General features: G+C 40.5%; 1 non-coding gene across 1 annotated transcript; it reads right to left on the bottom strand.

Moving 5' to 3' along the window:
• Positions 1-1,651: 1,651 nt before the first annotated feature.
• LOC122126539 lies at positions 1,652-1,815 on the bottom strand. Its single transcript, XR_006150965.1, has one exon. It is a non-coding gene; the product is annotated as a U1 spliceosomal RNA (small nuclear RNA).
• Between the last annotated feature and the right edge of the window lie 8,173 nt (positions 1,816-9,988).

The raw sequence follows: 9,988 nt of genomic DNA, 5'->3' as shown, positions 1-9,988 counted from the left end.
ACATTCAAAATATTGGATCGCAATTAATATTGAACCCAATGCATTGTGCTTCTTATTTCATCTACTCAGAAAGGGTAAAAAGAAGGATTATGGTCCATGCTGGCCTGGTCATAGACATAAAACCCTACCACAAAAATAGCTAAAGCCGAGCCGGGCGCAGGTGGCTCATGCCTGTAATCTTAGCTACGCAGGAGGCTGAAATCTGAAGATCACAGATCAAAGCCAGCCCAGGCAGCCCAGTGAGACTCATATCTCCAATAAACCACTAGAAAACCAGAAGTGGTACTGTGGCTCAAACAGTAGAGCCCTCACCTTGAGCTGAAGAACTCAGGGACAACACCCAGGCACAGAGTTCAAGTAACATAACCAACAAAAGAAAAATGAGGGCTGGGAAGGTGGTCAGTGGTAAAGCGTTTGCCTTGCATGCATGAGGCCCTGGGTTCGATTCCTCAGCACCACATAAGCAAAAAAAAAAAGCCAGAAGTGACGCTATGGCTCAAGTGAAGAGTTGAGGGACAGCACCCAGGCCCAGAGTTCAGGCCCCATGACTGGACCCCCTCCCCACCAAAAGAAAGAAAGAAAGAAAGAAAAATAACTAAAGCCAAAAAAAAGCTGGTGTATGGCTCATCTGGTAAAGTACCTACCTAAAGTGCATGAGGCCCTGAGTTTAAGTTCTAGGATAGAAAGGGGGAAAGGATGTGAAGGAATAGAAGGAAGAAAAGAAGGAAGGGAGGAGTTATTCTGTATCTTGTACTTGCCTAGCTATTTCATTAAGGTGGCTTCTCATTCCTTTTTTTTTTTTTTTTTTTTGGTCGGTTGTGGGGCTTGAACTCAGGTCCTGGATCCTGTCCCTGATCTTTTGTGCTCAAGGGTAGTGCTCTACCGCGTTGAGTTACATTGTCACTTACGGTTTTCAGTGATTAATTGGAAGTAAGAATCTCATAGAGTTTCCTTCCTAGGCTGGTGTTGAACCTTGATCCTCAGATCTCAGCCTTCTAACTATCTAGAATTACAGGTATGAGCCATTGGCTCTGGTCACTCATTTGTTTTCTTTCTTTTTATTTGTAAATCATGGGACTTGAACTCTGGGTGCTGTCCCTGAGCTCTTCAGCCTAAGTGAAGTGCTCTACCACTTGAGCCAGAGCCCACTTCTGGTCTTCTGGTGGTTAATTGAGGATAAGAATCTCATGAGCTTTCCTACATGGGTTGGCTTTGAACTGCAATCCTCAGATCTCAGCCTCTTGAGTAGTTAGGATTACATGTGTAAGCCACCTGCACCCAACTTCCTCATTTATTTTCTCATGGTGAGTTCAAGCTGATTTCTCTACTCCTTGTAGTTCCTAGCAACTACAAAGTAGGCCTAGAGGTACCTCATCCTTTACAGTACTCCTTAGGACCAAGTGACTGCTGAGTGCAGGAAAGCAGATGAGGCCAATATAAAATACAATACTATCTATCTATCTATCTATCTATCTATCTATCTATCTATCTATCTATCTATCTATCTATCTATCTATCTATCTATCTATCTATCTATCTATCTAATCTATCTATCTATCTATCTATCTATCTATCTATCTATCTATCTATCTATCTATCTATCTATCTATCTATCTATCTATCTATCTATCTATCTATCTATCTATCCATCCAGTGGAGAGAACTAACACAGTCCCCCACTACCACAAATTATGCAGTCGAATTTCCCACATTTGGGGAAATCTCAGGGGTCAGCAAATCTGGAGTGCAATAGATAAGCCTGGCCCTGGGAAAACCACCTTCGTGATCATAGCATCTCCCCTGCCAGGTAAGTAACAAGGCTGACTTGGTATTTAAAAAACTAACAAACATGTGAGAGTAGTTCACATTTGTAATCCTAGCTATTCAGAATGCTGAAATCTGAGGATTAAGCTTTAAATACTAGATAAATTTTGCTGAATTTTTATTAAAGCTCCTTTGGTGTTTTTAATTGAAGGTTTTATTTATTTTCTTATTTTACTGTTTCTTACTGTGACTACCAAAAAGCTGAGTGACTTCCATGGCTTGTATTCCTGGATTACTTTGGAGGTGCTCTAAGACTTCATCAGAGGCCAGACTTGTTCTACTCAGTTGAGTAGCTAGCCACAACGCTGTAAGCGACAATACTTACAGTAAGCAAAATTACATAAAATTAAAAATTCAGACACACAGTTACACTAGCCATATTTCAAATAAAAATAGAATTCAAGTTTCAGTGAATGTTAGTAAAGTTTTAATGCATTCATTTTATCTGTGTCCCCTGTCACACTGCCACAGAAGAATGGAATAGTTACGGCATATCATGTGACTCCCAAGGCCTGGATGTACTTACTCTGTTCCTTTACAGAAAATGTTTGCCTGACCATGTACCCTAGTGAATATCATTATGCAGAGCTACCCTCTTTTCTATATGCTGTTATTTCTCCCTATCCTTTTCTCCCTCCCTCTCTCTTCCCTCACCCAATCCCTCCCTCTCCTTGTTTTAGGGATCAAAACTCATGCATGGTAAGCTGCTAAGCTGAATCCCAGCCCTGTGTATGATTTTGTGTTTGGTGAGGGGGTACTTTTTCAGGGCTTGAACTTTGGCCCTGGACACTATCTCAACTTTCTTCCTCCCTTCCTTCCTTCTTTCCTTCCTTCCTTCCTCCCTTCCTTCCTTCCTTCCTACCCTCCTTCCTTCCTTCCTTCCTTCCTTCCTTCCTTCCTTCCTTCCTTCCTTCCTTCCTTCCTTTCTCTCTTTCATTTTGTCAGTCATGGGGCCTGAACTCTGAAATCTGGGCCTGGTCACTGTCCCTCAGCTCTTTAGATGAAGGATAGTGCTTTACCATTTGAGCCACAGCACCACTTCTGGCTTTTTCCGACTTATGTGGTGATGAGTAATGGAACTCAGGGCCTTATGCATGCAAGACAATCACTCTACCCCTAAGCAACCTTCCCAGCCCTCATTTTATTTTAAAAATAAAATTCAAAACATGTCTTTTATGAATCCTCATTCAATTTATTGAAACATAGTATATATTCTTTAAGCTGTTTTTAAAATATTTTTAGTGTAAAAATATTGTACAGAAGGTTTACAGTTACATGAGTAAAGTAGTGGGCACATTTCCTAGCGAGCATTGTCACCTCCTCCTTTCTTTTTCCCCAAACATCCCTTCCCTCCCCACCTTCCCAACACCTCCCATCCCCGACAAATGTTGTAAAGTTTGTTTTCAACATAGTGTTTTGTACATCTCATTGTTACAATGGGTTAAACTGTATCCTTATTTAAGCATCTTGTTATGTACATATAAGATGCAGGTCACCAGAAACAAATACAGTGAAAACAGAGTAATACCCTGGAGGAAGAACATACCAGAGAAACAAAAAAAATCACATAGTACATTATAAATATATTAAAACAATAGTAAGGAAGAAAAAAGCACTTGAGTTACTGTCTTGAGGTTTATTTCACTTAACATCATCTTATATGGTCATATGTACATAGCTTTTGATTTTTTCTTCTTGTCCTAGACATATACTAGTTATTGAAAAAAAGGGAAACTATAAGACCTACGTTTTGGGGGGGCCTGGCCTACTTCACTTAATATAATTTTTTCCAAGTCTTTCTATTTCCTAACAAGTGGGGTGATGTAATTCTAATGGAGGCATAGAATTCCATTGTGTATATGTGTGTGTGCGTGTGTGTGCGTGTGTGTGTGTGTGTGTGTGTGTGTGTGTGTGTATACATGTATATGTATATATACATATATATGTCACATTTTCTTGATCCATTTATCTACTGAGGGACATTTGGGTTGGTTCCATATCCTAGCTATGGTAAATAATGCTGCAATAAACAGTTGTGCTGGTAGCTTTAATATAGCCTTGTTTGTGATCATTTGGGTAAATGCTCAAAAGTGGGATTGCTGGGTCATAGGGAAGCTCTATGTGGAGTCTTTTGAAGAATATCCATACTGCTTTCCAAAGTGGATGAACTCCCACCAACAATGCAGTAAGGTTCCTTTTTGACCACATCCCCTCCATCATCTGTTATTATTAGAGTTCTTGATTTTTTTTTATAGCCATTCTAACTGGGGTGAGGTGGAATCTCAACATTGTCTTGATTTTCATTTCTTTTATGGCTAGAGAAGTTGAGGGTTTCTTCATGTGTCTATTGGTCATTCCTATTTCCTCTTCAGAGACCTTTCTCTTTAAGTCTTTAGCCTACTTATTTATGGGGCAGTTGTTTCTTTGAGGATTTGTTTTTGGGGAATTTAATTTTTTGAGTTCTAAATATATTTTAGATATGAGACCCTTGTCCATTGTATGGCTAGTGAAGATCTTCTCCCAATACTTGGGCTTTCTATTGATCTTGCTAGCTATGTCCTTTGCCATGTAGAAGCTCTGCAGTTTCATGCAATCCCATTTGTCCAACCTTTCTATGATTTGATGTGTTTCTGGGTCTTTATTAAGAAACTTTCAGCATGTGCCAAGGAGACCTAGAGGTTCTCCTCTTCCTTCCTGTAATGTTTTCAGGGTATCTGCTTTGACTCCAAGGTCTTTGATCCATTTGGAGTTGATTCTGTTGCAGGGTGCTATATAAGGATCTAGTTTTAGTTTTCTACTGGTGTGAAACATAGTATATGTTTTATAAGTCTTTGTCCATCTCTCTAGAGCCCTCCACAAGTTTATATGTATTTGTAGCTTGAGAAGGGAAATAAGATTTAAATCAGGACAGTAGGAGGCTATGGTTTATAAGGTTCATTTGAGACCCTTTTGGAAGGAATGTTGACTTTTTCCATCTGATGTCCTACAGATGACAACCTTGGTACAGGTATTGAGTAGACTGTCATAGGATAGGAAGCTTGTATTGATTTCTCCTGACTTTCCCCTGGGGACAAAGAAGGTGAAGTAGCCATGAGCATGAATCTGTAGAGGGATTGCAATTTATTTGTATTGACTGTGTATTTCTAGTTACTGTTCCCACAGGCCAGTGGGTAAAAGTTTTTTTTTCCTTTCCTACTTTAGCTGTAACTAGTTATTTTTCATTTTTTAAATTTTATTTTATTGTAAAGAGTCTATAGAGGGGTTAGAGTTACGTAAATAAGGCAATGAGTACATTTCTGGTCAAGCATTGTTACCCCTTCCCTTGTTTTTCTTCCACTATCCCTTACCTCCCTCACCTCCTGCACTCCTCCTCTCCCCACCCAAAACTGTAAAGTTCATTTCCAACATACGGTCTTATGGATATCATTGTTGCAACGGGTCATCCTGTGTCCTTGTTTTAGCATTTTGTTATTTCCCTTCCCCTCCCCAAATTAGAAAAATGTATATACAAGATGCAGGGTATCAAAATCAAGTACAGTGACAAAAGGGGATATACCACAGGGGGAAGAATATACAAATGAAACCAAACACTTACATAATAAACCTAAAACAACAACAACAAATGAACCCCAAGATATAGTGATTTGTTTTTATAAGACATTTAGTCTAAAACTCCCTAGACATCTTAAGTTTGGACTATTTCTTTTTTTTTTCTGGCAGTCCTGTGGTTTGAACTTAGGGCACTCTATGGCTTAAGCCCCAAAGCACCACTTCGAGTAGTATATCTTATATAAAGTGTCATAACTTTCCAGCCTAGGCAGGTTTCAAATAATGATCCTTAGTTCTCAGCTTCCTGAGTATCTAGGAGTACAAGTATAAGCCACCAGCACCTGGCTTGAATAATCCCATAGTTTTAACTACAGTTGTTTTCATATCCCCTACCAACAATGCTTTCTCATACTTTTTGAAGTTATCTCTAAATAGCTTAGGAAGGAGTTTAAGCATTGCTTAATCATTTTTTCACTTTCATTAGTATATACTAGTTGCACACACTGAGAGGTTTGATGGAGTTACTTCCACACACGCATATGATATACTTGCTCACATTCATCCTGACTTCCCAGTGCCCAGCCCTTGAATTCAAGGCCCAGAACTACTGTGCACATGCAAACATTCACGGAGACATACAAACACATACACACACACACACACACACACACACACACACACACAGCAGAACAATTAGCAAAGGTTATACTGTGGATCAGGAACTGCAAGGAAACATGGGAAGGTAGATTGTCTTTTCCCAGTTTCTCTGTCTTCCTCCATTCTCTGCTTTTCCTCAGAACAACTCAAGCCCTCCACACCTCACTTCTGTCTGTTTTGAACACCCTGAGCTTGGCTTCCAGTATGCCATTCATAGGGAGCTGCCCTTGCCTGGATAGATGATCCTCAAAGTAAGCAGAGGGTCTCAGGTTATATGTTATTTTTCCATTTGGAGTGTGAATGAAGGCCCTGAGACCATAAGCAGCCTCTTGAAGTATATGAACAGCTGTATTGAACTACAAGACTCACCTCAGAAAACAAGCAGAGGAAATGGGATGCAGAATACACAATCTGAACCAATAGATCTATAGGTGACTGAGAGTCAATTTCCACATTAATGGCATGAATACAAGGGTGAGTCCATTTGAAGAGAGGTCTCCAACAATTTCATGGGACCCCATGGACAAGCCTGGCAGGAAGACCCGTGTATGTGTGTGTGTGTGTGTGTGTGTGTGTGTGTGTGTGCCTGAAGGCTGGGCTGGGGCTCAGGCTGAGGCTGAGTGCAGCCTGCCCTTATGCCTTTTTTTGCTGCTCTACCACTTCATCCACAGCTCCACTTCTGACTTTTTTGGTAATTGATTGGAGATGAAATTCTGATGGACTTCCTTACCATGGCAGGCTTCAACTGTGATCTTCAAATCCCAGCCTCATGAATAGCTAGTATTAAAGAAGTGAGGCACTGGAACCTGTCAGGAAGCCTCTTAAATAACAGAGCTATTTTTAGGGAGACAAGAAACACCTCAGTCCAAAAGATGGTGTTGAGTTTTCATGTTTTAAAAGAAAAAATGCACTCAATAGTAAAGTGTGAAGTAATATTGAAGGAAAGAAGACAGGAAACTTTCATAAATCTGGCATTGTGAAAGCCCATCGGACATGAGTCTTTCATATAGGAATCAAAATAATATCTATGTGGCAACATTGAGACTCACCCATGTGGTCACGTGAACTGGTTGAAGACCTATTCTCACACTGACATACCTTCAAAAGTCTGGGATTCTGCTCTGTGGAAGATGTTTCCCAGTCACACTTGTAAGTCTCTTAGTTCTGTTTTTCACACTTCTCATCCCTCATTTTTAGTATTCACCAAGTATCTTTTCCATTGCTGCTCCAGAAGATGCTTTCAATGTCACTGTAAAGATTCATCTAATAAGAGAAACATGTTTGAAGAACTTTAATACTTATATTAATAATATCATTACTAATAAAGAGTATTATTCAAGAACTACTTTAAGATAAATAAAACATGATTTGGAGCAGTTATGTATATTCCTAGGCCATTACAAATCTGTAGTTACTGCAATCTTACAATACAAATGTTCTTAAGAAAGAAAAAGTGTTGATAATATAAGCAACCCAGTAGTTGTTGAATGAGATAAATACAGTGAGGACTTCTGTTGAGCTAGTACACACTGGTTCTTGCTCTGAAAGCATCACCTATCTGTTCTGAGAACCAGTCAGGCTTAAGTAGGACACATGCTTCCGGATGACAGACCTGCCTGGCATTCACTGCCTAAGTCCATTCAGGCCCACAGCCCATAGGCAATATAGAACAACCTTCAGAACAGTCATCCTGACTTTAAAGCTCAAGCCTCTAATCCTAGCTCATCAGCAGACTGATGTCTGAGGATTGTGGTTCAAAGTCACCCTGGGCAGCAAAGCCACAGTGGGAGGGATAAACTGAGAGCAAGGGAAGGGGTGTAATTGTCCCCAAAAAATGTATTCATTACCTGACAACGGTTTAATTTAATTGACTTAACTGTTACCCCTCTGAACATCATATTCCTAATAATATTTTTTTAAGAAAAGGAAAGATGAGGCTGGGAAGGTGGCTCAATGGTAGAGTGCTTGCCTTGCATTCATGAGGCCCTGAATTCAATTCCTTAGTACCATATAAGTAGAAAGAAAGCTGGAAGGCACGCTGTGGCTCAAGTGGTAGAGCACTAGCCTTGATCTGAAGACATGAGGGACAGTTCCCAAGCCCAGAATTCAGGCCCATAACTGACAAAAAAATAAAGAAAAGGAAATATAAAAGGAAGAGTATTGCTTCCAGGCTCAGTGCCAAGCCTGTAATCCTAGCTATTCATGAGGCTGAGGATCAGTGATTGAAGCCAACTTGGGTAGGAAAGCCTATACGACTTTTATCTCCAATTATGTACAAAAAAAATCTCGAAGTAGAGTTGTGGCTCCAGTGGTAAAGCAGTAGTCTTGAGGGAAAAAACATAAACTACAGGGATAGTATCCATTTCCTGATTGCAAGCCCCAGAAAGGCACAGAATAAAAGAAGGAAAGACACTATGAACTTGGTTTATCTGTACCTGAGATGTCTTTGTTAGAAACGATTATGGACTGAAACTCTGAACAGGGCATACTGGGTCTGGCATTTTTTCTGCACAAACTATGTGCACAACCATCTTAACTCCTTCGCTTTTCTATAGTTGCAGGTTGCATTATCTTCTCACCATGGAAGAGGTCCAGTATTTACTTTCCCTAGGGTACCTGCTTCCTTGTCTTCTGCTCTTTACTCATGGACAGCAGTATTTTAACTGAGAATGCAAGGAGGAGGATTGGCAATGCCTTGAAAAAGGGAATTTGCTAGAAGTGGGTGAGACAGTGGTGATAATGCCCAGGACCAGGTGAGCATTTTGGTGATGATTGGGCATGGTGTGTCATTCTTTATCAATATGCTGAGGGGCCATGGACATGAAGAGGAGGCCTCAATGCCTCCTGGGGTCATTCAGACTACACAGATATAAGCCAGCTAATCTTCCTCTCACTTTCCCAGCATGGAGTTATGGGCCTTGCCTGGAAGGGGACTCATGCCCAAGTATGGACAGCTACCACACAACATCCAGTTGTGTCCTCTACATTGTTACTACATTGAGAGCAGTGCAGCACAAATCACATGGAACATGTCTAAATCATTAAAGGGATGGGAAAGTGGTTCTATGTTATATGGACCAAGACAGACAGAGAACACCATATAAGTCCCCTTTCAGAGTCCCCACTTCTGTTCAATGGCCAAGAGAACATACAGGAAAACCTCCAGAAGGAGGAGCTATGTTCCTAACCTGGACCCTTCACTGCATGATTTCCCAAAGCTTATGGATACAATGAAACTAAATCTCTCCAAGATGAGGCACAAAGTCTCTGAGACCATTGCCCACATCTGTGAGGAGAGCATAGGAGGTAAAATGGACTGTCAGGGGAGGGGAATAGCCACAGAGCGTCTCCGTGACATCTCTGGCATCCAGTATTCAGATAATTAGGGAAAGGTTATGAAAGCTTATTTGGTGTGGATAGTGAATCATTGCAGCAGGTGGCACAGAGGATGGGAAAGCGAGTTGAAGAGTACATGGGTCCCATCAAGAGAGCTGGACATTATGTTGGATATGTTACATGATAGCCTTTGCTAATGCCAGGTCTTAGACAAGTGTTATACTACAGCGACTCTGCTGTCTACTACCACAAATGCATGGAAGAGAGATAGAAACTTGATACAGTTGCTGACATCACCAAGATCATCCTAAGGAAGAACTTCATAGACATTATCATCTGATTGTGTGTGGGGTCTGGGGTGGGGGGAGGTGTATGTGTGGACACTAGGGATTCAACTTCTGAGCCTTTTTTGCTCAAGGCTTGTACTATAGCTCTTAAGCCACAGCTCCACTTTCAGCTTTTTTGATATTTTATTGGAGTCTCACAAGTATTTACTTACAAGATAAACTTTAATTATGAGGTGATATGATTTTAAGGATGATATACTACTATGCAAATGCAATAAATAAAAATGGGAGGTAAAAAGACACTCTAAGGACTATATAGGAAGTTTTATGAAAGC

The sequence above is a fragment of the Dipodomys spectabilis genome, unplaced genomic scaffold, assembly GCF_019054845.1.
Source record: "Dipodomys spectabilis isolate Male_0828 unplaced genomic scaffold, ASM1905484v1 ptg000282l, whole genome shotgun sequence".
Taxonomy (NCBI): domain Eukaryota; kingdom Metazoa; phylum Chordata; class Mammalia; order Rodentia; family Heteromyidae; genus Dipodomys; species Dipodomys spectabilis.
Note: the sequence above shows the minus strand (reverse complement) of the source record. Positions and strands in the feature narration are given on the sequence as shown.